General features: G+C 38.5%; 1 long non-coding RNA gene across 1 annotated transcript in view; it reads right to left on the bottom strand.

Moving 5' to 3' along the window:
• Positions 1 to 1,702: 1,702 nt before the first annotated feature.
• LOC116064977 overlaps positions 1,703 to 18,132 on the bottom strand; it is a 39,535-nt gene continuing 23,105 nt past the window's right edge. Inside the window, exon 3 of the long non-coding RNA XR_004108642.2 lies at positions 1,703 to 2,850. This is a non-coding gene — a long non-coding RNA (uncharacterized LOC116064977). The remainder of the gene's footprint in view (positions 2,851 to 18,132) is intronic.

Genomic DNA, 18,132 nt, shown 5'->3' with positions numbered 1-18,132 from the left:
AATAAAGATGTAGCTGGAATAATTGATTTTCACAACTGTGTTACTCAGGGAAATCAGGAGAAAATAAAAAAAATAAAAATAAAATACATATATAGATATATAAATTATTTAATTTCTAAAAATTGATTTCATTTGTATGTCACATTCGGCGGTGGAGTCTATTGATAGGAGCCCATAAGTTTAGAAAATGTAGTCTGCAACGGAGATCAAAATTTAAGCTGAAATATGTCTGTAAAGAGCAGCCAAGAGCAAATCTCTTGACAAAGCGCAAGAAATTCATTTGAGAATGCCTCAGATAAAGCAATAAATCAGTGTTTTTTCACATTGTCAGGGATCTAGATGATTTCAGGAGCCGTTGGACTTCTTGATTTGAAGCAGTGAAAGTTGTTATAAACTGTTCTGATCACAGCAGTGTCTTTACCACATAGCTATGCAGAGGAAATATATCGCTTTGGTTAAGTGAAACTGAACTTTGTACATAATTGGCTGCCAAAACCGTGTCCTTCCCCCTGCGGCTGTATGGTGTTTCCCTTCGGTGGCATCTCTTTCATTAGAGCGGCCCACAGACCTCGCTGCAGCATGTTGGTACTTTTCCCCCCTACACTCACATGTTTTCCCCCTCATTGTCCCCTGCCCTGTGATTGTTTTAATTGTGTCTTCCTGCCACAAACAATGTCATAAGAGAGGCAAATTTGCCATGTTCATGCTACAGTAGTTTGTGCAACACACATTTTTTGATCTGTTCCTACACGCTATAAAAACATTTTGTGAAAGAAAAGAAATTGTGAATAGTCAAAGTAAATATTTAATGGCCAGATATGAAACCACCTGATATAAAGACAATGTATTTACAAACTCAGTGTCCAGTCTAACATCGCCCAAAAGTTGGTGTTGGTAAAATAATCCATCAGTGTCCATAGTGTGTGGCGTTTCCTCAGGGAAAGCTAGGAGGCTGTACAGTTATCTCCTGTGGTGTCACTCTCAACTATACAACCTACTACCTCAACCTGCGGAACACTGGAGGTAACTGCAGGATGGCTGCTTTCTAGGGCAAAATGGATCATATCTATCATGCTAAATGTAATTTTACAGGATGTTGTGAAAGCGAACTATATCATGATATAGATTGTTACTACAACGTGGACATTTTTAAGAACATTTAAAAAACAGCTTTAGCTAAAATAACCAGATAGGAATTTCTTGCTAATCCATTGATAACATATCTGACAAATCAATGTTATGCAAACACCCTGTAATTTTGCTGCGAAGCAGTCCTGTTCATTGATTTGCAGCATTGACCTAATGGCCTAATTCCATTTTTTTTTTTTTTTTTTTTTATGTCATGTCATTTCCGCATACAGTCCAACCCTCCCACCCTGGGTGGGGTCACTGTGTAAAGATTGGACACGTGGTGTAAGTTTGGCAGAGAATATCCTGTCGGGACAGGGTCAGTGTTGTTCAATCGTAGGAACACAAGCAAGGAGAGCTTGGTGTTATAAATGACTTACTGTATAGCCAAGACTGTAATGAAGTCGAACAATTCCCATCTTTCTGACTATACAGTCAAAATCTGCTTTGAAGAGAATTACTTTGAGCTAGTTGTTTTTCTTACAGACAGACGCAGGTGCTGTAGTTGCCAGGAAGACACATACCTATAGATACGAGCTTGTGCAGCCAGTCACCACAAGTTCGGATCTACGGGTTTGTGGCAGCTGGCATTACCCCTTCATGAGCAAATAAGGAAGACGAAACCCACAGAAAATGGAAACAGCAAGTCATTCTACTAGCTCATCCTGTAAACTTCACGCATTCAACATACCACCCCACCCAGTGGGCGCTCTAGCAAATGAGCCACCATGAACAACATAGTATTATTATCATTATTATTAACACATTATTATCAAAACCCAGAGTAAAAATGTTGATATCTTCCATTTTATGTTAGATATTTAAGAGTTCACTCTATTTTAACTTGTATAATACTTAAGGACTAAATCCTTGACTGAGAGTAAAATAAAATATTATTCCTTTTAATGTATTTTCATGTTTTTATATTTAATCTAACCTTTTCAATGTGGCTATAAAACATATTTCCTGTTTGTGTATCTTTGTAGCTTGTAGCTTTGAAATTAAACCATGGTAGACTGAAAAGGCCAGAGCACATGCCTGTGAGATGGACATTGTGTTTGTGTAACCTACTGATAACATTCCTCTGGGGTCAACATTTTGAAATGTCAGACAGAATAATATACTGTATGTTGTGTAAAAATGCAAAATGCCAGCTATTTGATTTGAATTCAGAAAAATAATGCGTGCTGTATAAAATGCCATTTTATTAGTATTTAATGAAATACCACAATATATACAAAATGTCTCAGGCCCATTACAAGACCATTTGTATTCTTAGACCAAGTCAATCGTCAATCTCCTACAGATAACAAATCTAAAATTTCTAGGAAAATATTCTATAATAAGACTAAATGACACTGTGAAATCATATTAAATCGCACCTGTGTGCAATACAAAATATAATGCCAGTTATAACTTTGGTAAGTTATAAATACAGTCGATTTAATAAATGATTCCATAATGTGTAATAACAGTGTTTTCTTTGACCTTTCTACCAGCCAGGAACACCATCAAAACAACATGTACTGTGAACAAATCATCAGGTACGCATCATATGGTGCGGAATAGAAACAACACTGAACCAAGCTAAAAGAGAGAAAACTATAAGTATTATAAATCGCCAACATACCAGTAGGGCAGATGGTCAGACATCCTCTGGAATAAGATGGAGTCAGGCTTGAGGACCAGAGTAGGCCGTTGCTTCAGAATAAATCAAGAAACCTATAAAAACAGAAACAGTGAACAGAACAGAAAGCCCAACGTTGACAGATAGGATACCCGTGCACACACATTCCTAAAACCACACACTTACAAACACGTGGTAATCCAAGCATACCCTTAAAACACATACAAGACTAAAAACTACAAGCACTCCAACAACGATTCAATAACAGTAACAGTAAAAAAAAGAAAAGAAAAAATAACCTAAATAACAAGCAAAAGTAAGAAGATAACATCCCCTCGTTCTGTCTGTTACGCCCTCCTAACCCGTTGTCCATTGCCCATTTTCCGGGGTACAAAAACCTCAAATCGCCTATAAAAAAAGGTATGGCAAGAGAGAAATGGCAAAAGGTTGAATGCGGTAAGATGTGGATAAGGAGGAGTGGCAGCGCAGGGCTGGCTACAGAGAAAGTGGAATTTGTGACCAAGCAAAGGGGTTGTGTTTTTTTTTTTTTTTTGGTGCTTCACTCTGCTTGGCTTTTTGGATCCCAGCAGGATCCTTGGCTGCAGTTCTGTCTCTTCTTAGTGCTGCCAAAATTTGGACATATCCCTTTGTCTTAAACTCTGTTGCATAAAATCAAATTGAGAGATGAGAAAAGACATGACTTAAAAGAGACAAGGGGAAAGGACCTGCCAACAAAACTAAAGCGCAAGTTATTAAAGAAATGGACCCAGCATGAGTGAAAGTGAACAGCAAAGAGGATAGAGGCTTAGCAGCTGAATGCAAGGGAAACAAAAATGTATAAAAAAAAAAAAAAAAGGTAGTTTCGCATCAAAATTTTTTCTCTGCAAACATATTATCTCCCAAGTGCGAGCTGCAAAACGTATCTTCTCTGTTGCTACAACACAGCAACTGAAGCCTTTCCAAAGCTATGCCACGTAGTGAGAGAGGGAGAGAGAAAGCAGCCACTTTTTCCTCTCTCCAAAATGGCTGAGGGCCGGGAGAAAGCAGCTATGAGCAAAGAGGAAGAGTGGTGCTCCCCGTCCTGCTCAGGGGAGGGCTGGGCGACTCAGCGAGCATCGCTCCCTCTTTTCCCTCTCCTCACTCATGCCCTTTTTCCCATTAGCTGTCTTTCAGACCGGACGAATGGCGTACAGCTGTGTTGTCAGTCCATAAGAAACTCTACTCAGCCCACCATGCAGGGGAAGGCTACGACTGTAAACGAGAAAGGCTGATATGGCTTATTGTGTGTCTCCCACATGCCCACATCTTAATGCTGCACACTGTTGTCTGTGTTAATGGGTCGTGCTCCTAATGCTCTATGTTTAATGTTCTTTTTTAATGTTTCCTGAATGCCTTACATGACAAGTGACTTTAGTTTGATCACTGTATATTTTCTATTTATAAAAAGAAAATATTTACATATCAATAATTGTGGAATTATTTATTTTATCTTTGTGTGTCCATGGTTTTTATTTTCAGCATTGCAGGCCAACATCATAATTGCAAATTTCCATAATTTTCCCTTATTTCCAATCATAATAAATGTATCATGAAAGTTGATTTATTTGAATGGACTGCATTCTTCTGGTCAGTCTTGCAGTACTTAACCTCGGCACCACTTTTGCCATCAGAACAGTACGTAGCTCAATAGCCAGACTGCTGCAGTCAGTAATACTATATCCACATCAACGCATTTATACCGGAGTATCTCAATGTTCTATCCGCAAGCTGATTTCTGTTCATTGTATCTTTACTCCTGTGTTCCCTGAAAAGCTCTGCAGATTCAAGATTCAAGGCCAAAGACTGCATGTAATTTTAAATTCAACCCTTTAAACTAAAGAAGAAATCTAAGCAAACCTCTGAACATGTACTATTGCTATGGTGACACATCACTGATTATAAGGACTGCATACTGCACTGTATAGTATAATGATGTGCATTTGCTCTAATGCTACTAGATTAATTTAACAACAAAAAGCAACACTCGGCTAAAAGACAAGTGGCAACATGCAAAAGAGCAATGGATTTCATTTTCTAAACTCCCTATTAAATAAAGAAATTATGCAACCGGGTACAACTTTCTGTGAGTCCATACTGGTTTTTCCCATTAAAAAAAACATGGGTGGGGGTTTTTTTCTTCACAGCAATAGACTTAGATAGATATGTTTTATACAGGACAGTTCTTGTTCTTGGTAGAATATACACCACTCATTTACCAAATATTTCCATCCTACATCTGCGAGATAAACCCACCAGTGAGGTAACCTGCACCAACATTGGAGCCACTATTTCAGATTTTGCTTAGCTGTTCTACACTCTTGTGTAGTTAGACTGTACTCAATGAAGCCCCATACCAGTAAGCAGCTGCACTGCTAAAGTGTCCTAAAGCAAAACATGATAACCCTATCTGATCCGGACGTCTGACCTCAGGAAGAACAATAAGCTCATTTGTCAGCAATTCATAAGCAGTTACAAATTGCACAAGAAGCCACAGCATGTGCCATATTTCAGAAATACAAGAATCACCTTCACACATAGATTCACTCATGTATATCAGCATGTTATGAAAAACGACAAATGTTTAGTTCAGGACATTAGGTGTCCTGGATGCTAGTTACAGCCAATGGGCTGCTTCCTACTCCATGGTCACCACTTGAATCTAAATGAACAGATTTGACTTTCAGGATATTGCCAAGAACCCTGTCACAGTGCCGCCACAGAAAAGGGCCTCTCCAAAACAGAAGGTTGAAGAAAACAGAGCGACCGGCATGGGCATAACCCCAAATCTCTAACAAGGTAACCCCTTAAAGCCTGCCTCAGGGCCTGGGAAAGTGGAGAAGAGAAAGTGGGCTGCCAACAATGGGGGAAAAAATCATTATCACATTAAAAAAAAATATAACGCAAGGACAGAAAATGCAGTGACAATCGACCAGAAGAATACAGGCCTGAGCAACATGGATTAATATTGTATTTGATTGTTTTGGTTACTATCTTCTTACTGTATGTATTGTCATCATTGTCCATCTTGGGCCTATACAAACTGCAGCCATGGTGAGGTACATCTACCAAACTTTAAACTTTTGAACAGAACATAAACTAATAATGTACTGTGTGATTTACTAGTGTTTAAGTGAAAGATCTATTATTGCAGTGTCACAGGTGCAGTTGCCGGCAGAGAAGTGAGATGTTAACTCCTCCCATCAGTGTCATAGAAACCTTTTTGCTTCCATTTTGGTTTCAATTTTGCCACCTTTAAAAAAGGAAACCCATGTTGTTTTGTCTGAGAAATGTGTAAGTGACATGCTAGGAATAGTCCTTTATTGGTACAGGATGAGCTTCTAAAGTAATGTCAGATGATATAGCTACAACACTGTTGTAATGTAAATAATATTTCAACATTATTAATGAAGTATCACAACAGCACGTTCAGCACTCCTCACACAAAATTTGACCTTGCTTGTCTTTCTGTAAGGCAGCCCCCATTTTCTGGTTTTACCCAATGTCCTTATGAGGGTCTATGCTGTCCTTCAGAGAGAGACACATAACAGACTGCATGAGTTTAATTTCATCGCCAGACTACTATGAATCCAATAAAATAACTTAAAATGCCTTCATACTTCTGTATCACAAAGTGTATTTATTACCCAAATCTTTTATAGCACTCAGGATTTTGATGCAATTATGTACTATGTTTGTTTTTGGGTCAGTTTCTACACTCTCATCCTAAAGAAACAAAACTTTCATTTGGAATGACAAGTGCACTTGAACAATATTAATACTACTTTTAAATCTTCAACATGATAGTGGATTAAAACCTACAGAGTCTTTATTTACACCTGAATATTAATATATTTATCCATTAAGCATCTTAAATATAATCAGTAGGCGATTTGTTAATTTTTAACAGCGAGAAAGGACCCGGTTCGTTTTGTTCACCTGCGACTAGGGAACCGCCCCCATGAACGATTCTGTATTTTTTTTATACAGGGATGGCAGGCTAACAAGAGGCATGCATTTTGGGAATTTTGCTAACACATTCCACTTCAAATGGTCTACTGCTTATAATAATATGTTTAAGCAATTTAAATGCCTAAAGCAATTATGGAAGATTCCAGGAAAGGCTACAACCAGCAACAATAATGTACCTAGCCACTCATAACTGTCTTAACTATTTGTTTTTAGGCTCTGATTCACAGATGAGTCAGAGTTGCGTCTGTGTTGCAGCAACAAATACCTTTACATGTCACCATTCAGGCTAGTCATTGGTACCAAGTGACTTCTGGGCAACGGGTGCTTTCCAAAGTACACTCATGTCCAGTAATGGTCCTCTTTCAAAAGTGGTTCTTGTTTATTGGCATTTAAAAAAAAAAACATTGCAATGCTTTTCTGAGTACATACAAGCAAAATGTAGCCTCCCAGGGAGCAGGCAGTGCAAAAAAAGTCCAAACATGAGATAACCACCCACAGTCCAAGCTACACTAATATGTAATTAAAAGCTGTAAAAAAAAAAAAAACAACAACTATATATTATGCTGGGTAGCATTTGTAATTTTGGGTTAGAGTATGATGGACACTTGGAGTTGTGTTTATATTTAAACAGCTCCTCAATGATGGGGCTATAATATCACAGTATTCAATTTGCTTAATCACAACCCCTAATTACACATATTCATGATCATGAAAGTATGAAGATCAAAGTATCAGTGTGTATGTATAGCCATTGGAAGCCATTGGAGCATTTTGTCTAACAAAAGGCATTTTGTCTATCGAAATGTTGCTGCTTACCACAACCAAAACATAAGGACAGCAGATGTACCCATCTGTCTTGCAGAGACTTTGGAACAAAAAGAGAAGAGGTGTGTAGTACATAACATAAGAAGTGATTTCATAAAGGTTACATATGTGCCTACACTATTTCTCACAGGGACAGTAATAAGTCAGTAAGTAAACTTAGTTGTGACACCAAATGTAACCAAATGCCTTGCATATTACTTGCTTTGTACATTCTCTCCCTCGTTTTGTTTCCTACATGTGTCGTATTCAGAGGTATCTAATCATTGCACTTGACTGTAGTATATTTCAACTGTCTGTGAAGGCCTTTGTGTAGATGTGATCCCCAAGTTCAACCCAGTGCAACAGAATGAATGTTGAAAGCCTACACTGTAGAGTGCAATCAGACAAGAGAGCAGGATAAAGCAGCAGTGGAAGATGCGATATAGCAACAGTATTTATTACTGTACATTTTCATTTATACAGCTTTACTTCTTGATGTTTCAGTCCATTTATTTATCTTTTTCCCCCCTTTCATCTCACCCATCTCTTGCAGTTGCTTGTCCCTCACTGTTCCTCCCTTTCGCTTCCCCCATCAAATATTCTGCTCACGCACAACTGCGGCACCCTTTCTCCAGTCCTCCCCATTAATCCACACCACAGACATCTTGGCCCACTGTCTCGTCTCTCTCTCAACGTGCACTCAAAACTCTAAAAGTCTGGGCCATTTCTGCAGAGAGTGCCTGAGCAGTTTTCACAGGCCATGAGGCCTACTGCTGAACATGCTTTTAACTGAACAGACAGACTAGAAGTATATCACGCTCTTCCTCTAAATACCACTGATTGGAAAACGTAAGACGGCATCCTAGTCCAAGCAAAGGTCATATCGAGATAAGTAGCAGTCCAATCTTTACTCAAAAAAACACACATATTATTTAACCTGAATGTTTAGCTATTTTTTTAACATTTACTTTCGCCTTTGCAGGAAAAACTGCAAAAAACAAACTGATGGCTTGGTTCGGCCGGCTCTGCCCTGTTTGAGCCAGGTTTGACCAGTTTCTAAAGACACTGAAGACACTGGCTTTCAGTCAGAAAACAACTAAATCTTTGCCACTGGAGATAAAACTTTATCCTCAGCATGCTCGGCTCACTTGACAAGCTTTTTATTAGTAGAGATTAGCTTTTGAAATTAAAAAAAAAAGGATTGGTTTATTGGCTTTTGTGCAACAACAAAAAATCTAAGTTTTCCTAATTTTCCTCAATGTTTGATTTGATTGCTGATTATCGGTTGACAGTATCACATTGTGACACACAAAAGAACCAAGAACCACAATTATCAACAAGTTGCATTATCTACATCGATTATTCTCACTTTCTAAATAATTATTCAAGTTTACCTTTGGTTTCCTCTTGACACACTTAAATAATGTAAATGAATGATATATTCAAATTCTAAAGGTTTTCTAACTTTTGAAATGTTATATTTTTTCTCTCAACATAATTATAATCTTGGTATAAAGTATTGATATAACTTTTTAAGTATTACTAATCATGGTTTGTCTGTACTGTGGTGTTTGACAACATACTTTACCAGCAAACACTTTTCATCAGACAGACAAAGTGCAGCTATCCTTTATGGGTGGCACACTGCTTCTTAAAATGCTTTGCAGAAGGAGTAGAGAAAGGAGGGAGCACAATGACATAGCAGGGGTAAGGCTGTAAGAAGGAGAAAAAGATCTAATTACTGAAATAATTACTTAATTTCTATTCATCTGCAGGATCCACTGGCTTGTACTAATCACTTTAAGAATGCAGCCAAATGCTCAATATTAACACATCTTCCATGACAGGAGGAAGAGTGTGGTTCTAGGAGGGGATGAAGAAATGAGATTTACAGGCGATTTTAAGCGACTAAAGCAGGGATGTCACATTTCTTTCTTTCTTTCTTTGTGAAGAGCGCTTGTTCTTTACTTAAATGCTGGCAGTGCACAGCCAGTGGCAAAATGCAGATGTATAGAAACTGTATTTCCAGATATTTCTTCTTCTCAGAGTACAAAAATCCTGGCTGGATCGGGCGTTTGCCCCCTCTATCCTCCTTCTCTGAAATAAGGGCTCAAGTTAAATTGTACAGCAGTGCTTTGAAATAGCCCACAGCACCTCATCAGCCACCCTCCTCTCTTGCCATTTCTTTCTTTCTCTCACCCTCCACTCCTGCCATTTCAGACCTTTATTTCCCTGCCCTCCCTCCCCTCCCTCCTCTCTCTCTCATTCATTCAGTTTAATTTTGAACTCTGCACTGGGAGACATGCAAAGAGGGTAGCTCCATGGTTACCGGGCACCAGGCCATCTCATTACACTGCCAATTGATTCTGGTCTGCCGCCATGTCTGCTGCCTACCTCCCCCACACCCCACACCATCCACCATCTCTGCACCCCAGACTGTCTGCAGCAAGGGAGATTTCAGAACAGGAAGGAAGGAGGCAAACAGCTTCACCTATGTGCATTAAACTTAGTTCACGTTCACGCACCTCTGCACACATAAAGAGCACAAACAAATACTTACTCACATAAATAGTACATGGAAAGCTTTGTTCAAGACTAAACATACGCACTATATTTACTCCTATAACACTAGCCCCCATACAGTGTACATAACAATGTAGTTACAACACCAGAATTATACGATGAGCTAGAAACCAAGCAATATAATAGTTACAACAACAATAATAGTTCTTGTCTTGTAGTTTATTGTCACCTATTTATTAAATCTGTGTGTCTGGAGATTAAATATGGATCCTATTAAGATGAATAATTGAATCAATTAAATTCTAATGGACTTTGATAAAAACCTGTTTTAAGGATAAAGAGATTAGTTGTTAATGAGTAACCCACATTACACCACAAATTATGATATTGTGTTGTCATAACCTTTCAAAAAATAAAAAATAATAATTCAAAAAATAAAACATAAAGGTGAGGAAACTGAATGCTCAGGTTTTGCACTAGTTTTACTTATACTTGTTAGACCCCTAAACATTAGGGTGGTTGAATTGCACTCTTGCTTTCACAATTACTAATAAAGCAAGAATAACTGTGAAATTAAGTGTTTAAAAGGGAAATAGAGAAAAAATATATGTATATATAATTAATAAGTATATCCTGCATTTCCTTAAAATCAGTAACCCATGGTTGTCTGATTTATTTAATTGTTATTGGGCTTTTATTGGCATTTAATCTCATTATGATTTCAAGATTTTTTTTAAGTTTCTTGGTTAATGCAAAACTAGCATCAGGAAGTCCTACTTAACACAACAAGAGAAACTTCTAGGGCCCTATCTTAACACTCTAAGCGCATGGCCTGAAGCGCATGGCGCAGGTGCATTTAGGGCGTGTCCAAATCCACTTTTGCTAGTTTGACGGTGGAAAAAAGGTCCGGGCGCCAGGCGCATGGTTCTAAAGGGTTGTACTTAGTGTCTTCATTAATTCATAGGTATGTTTTGGGCGTAACATGCAATAAACCAATCAGAGTGTCATCTCCCATTCCCTTTAAAAGCCAGGCGCGTTTGTACCTTGGCACATTGCTATTATGATGGCGGATTTGCACCGTAATATTTTTATTTGTAATCTCTTGCATGTTTGTGTGCTGCTGCACTACCCTGTGTGTGTGTGTGTAACAAGCATAGTGTGCGCGCACTGTGCATAAGCCTAGGAGCATTTTACTAATTTGCTGTTAAAATAACAATGAAATGCTGCGCTATTGACTTTAGACCAGGTTTTTGTTGGTCAATGGCGTGGTCATTTCCCGCTGCCTCAAGATAGCAATACGCCAAGAATTCACCTGAACACACCTCCCTGTAAGACCAGCACGCCCATACTGGTCAATGAATGAAACTGGTAAACTACAGCCTCGTGGTGCATTTTAAGTTATTGTAAATGTCCTTTTCCCACCTGGTGGTTGTTTTTGTCGTTCAACAGTAATTTTTAATGGTGAAATAAGTTATTGTTATTGTTATACATTATTATTAAATCATTTAATTTTGACCATATGGCCTTAGCAATAAACAAGCCGTTCTTTAATGTCACCAACTGTTGTTTAGTGCCCTTTTTTTTTCTTTTCTTTTTTACTTTCTTAAAAAGTATCGGTTCAGGCACCGTTAATTATGTATGCGATTAATTCCGATTAATTAATTACAGAGTATGTAATTAATTAGATAAATTTTTTTTAATCGATTGACAGCCCTAATTTTAATACATTTTGATCAATGACTACTCAGAACACTTTCCTTTAGAACACATTTATATTTATTGTTTAATAAATTGATAACATTGAACATCAGTTTCAAATGTATGAAGAGAAACAGTCTGCTTCAGCTGAACACCCGAAACAAGACTATTGATGTCATCAGAAGATAAATCATGGAGCTGTGAATAGTAGCACAACTCCTAAGACATCATGCAGTACCCATGGTGAATTTACCAGGATATACATTTTATAATTCAGGTGTGAGCCTTACGGTAGAGATCCATATGTCCGACACGACTGAAGTGTGGTGTGGCGACGTCATACATCCATGGTTGATGCGCCACGCCCCTGACCGGCAGCTGATTGGACGAACGCATGTCGTGGGTGTGGCTTCTCGAGAATTTCAACAGATCTAATAAAAATGCTCTGATCAAATGAATAAATTCAGTTTAATGTCCCGCTGCCAATTTATATTGTATCCATATAAAGAAAATGGATTCAACCATAAACATAAACTAGAACGTTTACTTTAAATGAAAAAACTAATAATTTTCAGCTATTTCAACGAGAAAATACACACTAAACGAACAACAGCAATGTTAGACTTTTTTCAGTGCACAAGACCAATGGTGTGTTGATAGGCCAAACAGAGTGAGTGACCATGTTCCCTTGATGTATCTCTAAGCTCTTGGTTTGTCTCAGTTATGTACTTAGTCATACTATTGTTACTGATTTTTAATTGGCATCGCGAATTAGGCTACATTGAGCACACTATAAAATAAAATGGCTTTGGAATTTCATATTTCACACTGAGACACATTTCATAGCAGTTTTAGACCAAACAAGAGTCATTATAGGGTGTTCCTAATATCTTAAGTGTCTGCTTCAAATAATTTTGTGTAGCCTCGAGCCAAAGAAGTCAGGATCGATGTGTAATGACTCATCTTGCCCTATTAGACTTTCAGTCAGTGGCAGTGAGTGTAGGGGCGGGTTCACTGCTGAGACTTCATCTTACACAGCATCTGTCTAGGTGTGACTCAGACAGCCATAGCTTGCCTCTCATTCTGCCACTGCTGGCAGATGCCGGGGTCATGGCCTCTCGGTCACCAGGGATTTGAGGGGATCAGGAGTCAAAGGGATCATAAAGCCATATGACAGTGTGTCTACTGTGCCTTCGATATCCCCATATTCAACAGTCATTCCTTCATGATCTAGTGTAAAAGGCAGACCATGATAGTTTTTGTAGTGTGAATACATTGTTCTGAAAACCTGCAAAGTTCATCTGTAGTTGACCAGAGCAATTCAACAATGACGGATGAGCGATTTATGGTTTCAAGATTTTCTGAATTTTTACAGTGCATCATTAAATATATTCATAGCCATGCAATATTACATTACTTACACTACTTGCTGCAACTCATATCCAACTCACTCTCTGCTCATTCACACCACTGCTGCTCTTACTGTACAGTAGCTGCTCACCATAGGATTTCACAAGTGCCATCTCTACTTCAGCATCCAACATAGGCTCTGAGTTAAGTTCTCCCACATACACTCCCCATTGCCCTTTTTGCTTAGTTTATTGACTAGGTAAGAGGCTAAATAAACTATATTCTATCATTTTATTAAATCCACTCCATGTGAGTTGGGTGACTGAGATATGTTAAGAATGAAGACACAACATGTATGGTTTTCATTTACATTTTTCATATCAATGGAGCACAGCACAGATAATTTAAAAAGGCTAACCTATTTCATTGTATACATATTTAACTATAAACAGAATATAACAAAGTATAAAATGCCATGCCAAGTATTATTTTTAATGAATGCTCCTTTTTAAATAGCTATGCTGCCATCTTGACAATATCCAGTTTCATCCATGCATGCATTACTAACCAAAAAGTAGGCTAAATCTAATCAGTGCAAGATTTGAAGTGCACACCAAAACATCTGCAAATCAAACCCAATCAAAAGGTGCTCTTTTCTTCATTTTAGTAGGTTTGCGCATGTAATTTAAGATTGAGCCTTGAGAAATGATTATGTGTTCCTACAGCAGACACTCGTTGTCATTCAAGCTCTCAGGACTAATGTGGACAGTCTAGCGACAAAGCCATGAGCCATGAAATACATAATTGCGTCATCTTATAAAATTAATTTTATAAAGCCATCAAATGGGCAACACTTTCTACTGCTAACTGAACTTTGTTTTTTTTTTCTTTTATAATTAAAGTGTTTATTAAAGTGAGGAGTTTTCCTCACGAGCAATGTGAACGTTGATTCTCTTTACAAAATATGGCCATATTAGCAATATAAACACGTTTATTTTCTTTCCAAAAACCTCTATTGTACCACCTTGTACCGCTTGTGCGTCCACTCCACTGATTTGGACCAGGTCTTACTATAAGCACCTACATTACACATAACTTTGCCAATCATGGCCTTCAAACATAAAACCTATGATGCATATGACAACTCAAATCATTAGTTTAAAAGGGGCATCATCTGTCTGCCTCAGGACAAGGCCATCAATTTCATCCTAGCAGGTGCCACCCATCCATCAATGATCCATCTATCATCAATCCACCCATCTCAAAACAAAGACAAGTGTCCCATGTTAGGGAGCACAGTATCCATAGGGAGAGGGATGGTAGGCCCAAGTTCTATATGAGTTAAGATTAGCTTAGTAATGTATCTAAATTAAAAGTGCTACTACTATTTACTTTAATGCATGCCTCAGAGACATTATGGATAGTTCTTAAATGGAACTTTAAAATTAATCCATCATGTCCTCTGTTAATTGGTATAGTTTCTGCCAACATTTGATTTCATAAACCCATTAATCGGTCAAACTGTTTAAAAGTACAACATCTAATACAAAAGCCAGTGCAACTAGTGATTACCAGGGCCTAATAAAAATCCCTTCAAGATTAATTAGTCAAAAAATGTTTTATGCTCAACCTGAAGAGTTTCACAAATGGTTTTGAATTAGTGAAACAATTATTATTAAGAATTCTCTGTTTCAATACTCTTAAACTGTGCAGAAAGGAAATTATTCTGATGAATAGCATTTCACAAAATTCAGTATCAAAGAATGACAATATCAACAGCCTCTGAATAACTATGAAGACAGCTTGATGTACTAAATCGACAGGAGCTGGTCTCTTTATTGAGCTGGCGCCGTTATTCAAACACCAAGGAATTTGATAACCTGCATAGCTCACAGTGCATGTCAGTGTGTGAAGGCACATGTAGTTAAAGATAATATTGCTTGCCCAAAGCAGCAAAGCTGTACTGTATGTCAATATATCCCAAATAATAATTTGAAAAGATGCTTATCTTTAGAAAATGTAGGTTTCTTGTTATTACTAACATGTTTAAATGCTTCCTGTCTATTGTTGTACACATGCTGAGTAGCTATCACACATTAAGCTTTATGCATATTATATATACAGAATGTATATAAACTATATATACAATTCAATGGATGATGATGACTGTGGTAATTTCACCTTGGAGTTCATCAATAAGGAAAAGTCAGTGTAGAGATTTTCCAGTGTGAGTCTGACTCTTTAGAAACTAAGGGTTGGAGATGGGCCTCCCCACTTTCGGGCCCCTTTCCTGTACATGCACACGGGTTGTTTAAGGACACAGTGAACCAGGCTACCCGATCTACGGAAGGGGCCAAGCAGGGGGAACAGTGACAGGACGGCCAAGTGGAAGAAACTCATGGAATCCTAGGAGCTCAATCTGCTGGCTTAATGCTAGAGGGAGTAGACAGCGCTGGAGGAGAGGGATGGGATTGGCTGATGTAAAAAGAGAGGGAGGAGCCAGTTCCCCAGGAGTGTCGGATAGATTTATGGACTCCGCCGACAGCAAGAAGAAAAAAATAAAGGTGGTTGTGAGTGCGTTGAGTGCAAGTGTCTTCCAGTGTGACCACTTCTTAAAGTAGAGTTACAGTAGAAATGAGGCACTATAAAGCACCTCTGTTATAACCCATAAGTCTGGAATTTGTGACATAATATTCAGAAAGACAAGGTTTTACTCAATGACTTAATAATAAACATAGCATGTCATTTCAGATTTTTTTAAAAACAAGACAAACACCAGATTTTGGATCGAAGCAGAGCAGGTTTGGGTTGGTCCAGTTTTAGATGACAGCCCATTACACCTGCATTCTTGGGCAAATGGGAACTGCCAAACAGACCTTGTCCCTTTGCCCCCTCCTGCCCCTATTCCAATTTCTCTCCCCTTGTTACCTTGTCTCCCCCTCTCCTGTGCTCCTCTCCTTCTGTTGCTCCCCTTTCTGTGTGAGTGTGTCTGGGTCCTGCTGGAGAGGCTTTGTCTGTGAACACTGGAGCCCGGACTGGCCCACGGGGGCCAGATCCATGAATACCCACACTGTGAGAGCCACTCTTTCTCTTTACACAACTTTCTCTACTGAAATGCCTGAGCAGTGAGGTAAGAAACACACGCACGCGCCATCATGTGCACACCCACACCCACACCTACACACATACAGTACGAGCGCACACACAGATTTCTCACTTCCTCTGCCACACACACACACACACACACACACACACACACACACACACACACACACACATCACACTTTACACACCGAGTGAGTCATGCGGTGATGAAAAGCCAGTGTTTTGTGTGTGAACCCTCTCACCCTGGACTCACATCCTGAGAGCCTTTCTCCTCCATCAGTCCCTGCCAAGCTCTCCCTCTAATTAAAGACCATTGGGTCCAATAGCATTGGCCCAGACCATGCCCCATCCCCAGCTCACAGAGGTCCTGAGCAGAGTAGAATCTATGTGGAATGTGAATGACTGTGGTGATTAACAACTTCTCAGGGTTTCTAATTCCCCAGTTAATGGTGTGCTTGGCCGCAAGATACATGCCAGCTTTACAGAGAGGCTGGCCTAATAGATAGACTTCAGCTGAAGAGGGATAGTTTACAATCAAAGCATCTCAAAACACGTTAAAGTTGTTTGGATTTGTTTATTTTTAAATTAACATTATTAATGTGCATAATGATTAAATCTTATCCTGGAAATGAAACAAAAATAATGATATTTGATGCTGTCAATTTCAATTTGACACTGTGTCTGCACCTGTACCTAATAATGACAGTTAAGATGCAATATATTCCACTCAACAAGACTGTGTGCACTTTTTGTCAGCTCTTTCAGTTATTGAAGCACAAGAAATGTCTTTTTAGAGGTGCAGGTCATTCAAAAGACTGCTCAGTTTGCTCCATTTGTCTGTGATTATTGCTGCAGGACCTCTGCAGGAGAATCAGCCAACAAGCTAAGCATGTGAGTGAGAGGCCATCCCATCTGTGTGCAAAGTATGCTTTAACTGTGAATGAATTTGGATTGGTCTGTTCAAGTACTATTTTGGAGGGCATATTTGTGCCACAACTTGATTTGCATAAAGATCTCAGTGACTCAACCAGAAAGCTTGTGCAAATGAGCCGCAAAAAATTAGGGGCAATTTGGGCAACTACCAAACATAATAATAATGAAACAAGGATCACAAAATAACATTAAATACCATAATTATCTATTATAGTTATTATTAGGATGTTACAACACAGTATTTTATGATTGCATTAAATCACACAGTGAAAATGATAAAATAAACAAGCAAGACAAGAAATCATAGTTACAGGTAAAAAGTCAAAGCAGCAACCAACTCTGCTGAGTGGTGAAACCAATGTAGAAGAACATTAGGCTGCATTTAAAAAAAAAAAAAAGGTCACACAATACTGCACCAAAAAGAAAACTTCTTTGGAAATACAGAAAAACAAAATTCAGTCACGAATAGTATCCACAACATTTTAAATATTAAATAGACAGTGATGCTTAAACCATGTTTGTAGCAACAGTAAATCCAGTGCCAATTTGCAGGATCAGGATATAGGGCCGATACAGGAATTTGTTTTGGTATCGGCTATATAAAGCCAGATTTCTGATTCTGTTTCTCTGTATATATATATAGATATATATATATATCTATATATATATATAGACTGAGATTAGGGAAGAAACTGAGCAGGGCATCCTTAGTTTTACAGTCTTGACTGACAGGCCTCTCAGCCTCTCACAGTCAGTCGTGGAAGTTTACTCTTGCTTTTCACAGCAGGCTGCCTCCTCTCTGCCCACATTTATATTGGCAAACCCAAATCCAGGATTAAAAACCTCCCTTTCAGAAATGTGTGTGGGTGATGTCACAGACACTGCATCCTTGTAGCCTCTGCAGTCTGCGGTCACGTCTTTCACCTCTAACAAGTTACTCTTTTTAATTTTTGGAC

Source organism: Sander lucioperca, chromosome 13 (assembly GCF_008315115.2).
Source record: "Sander lucioperca isolate FBNREF2018 chromosome 13, SLUC_FBN_1.2, whole genome shotgun sequence".
Taxonomy (NCBI): domain Eukaryota; kingdom Metazoa; phylum Chordata; class Actinopteri; order Perciformes; family Percidae; genus Sander; species Sander lucioperca.
This window is presented reverse-complemented; position numbering and strand designations above follow the sequence as displayed.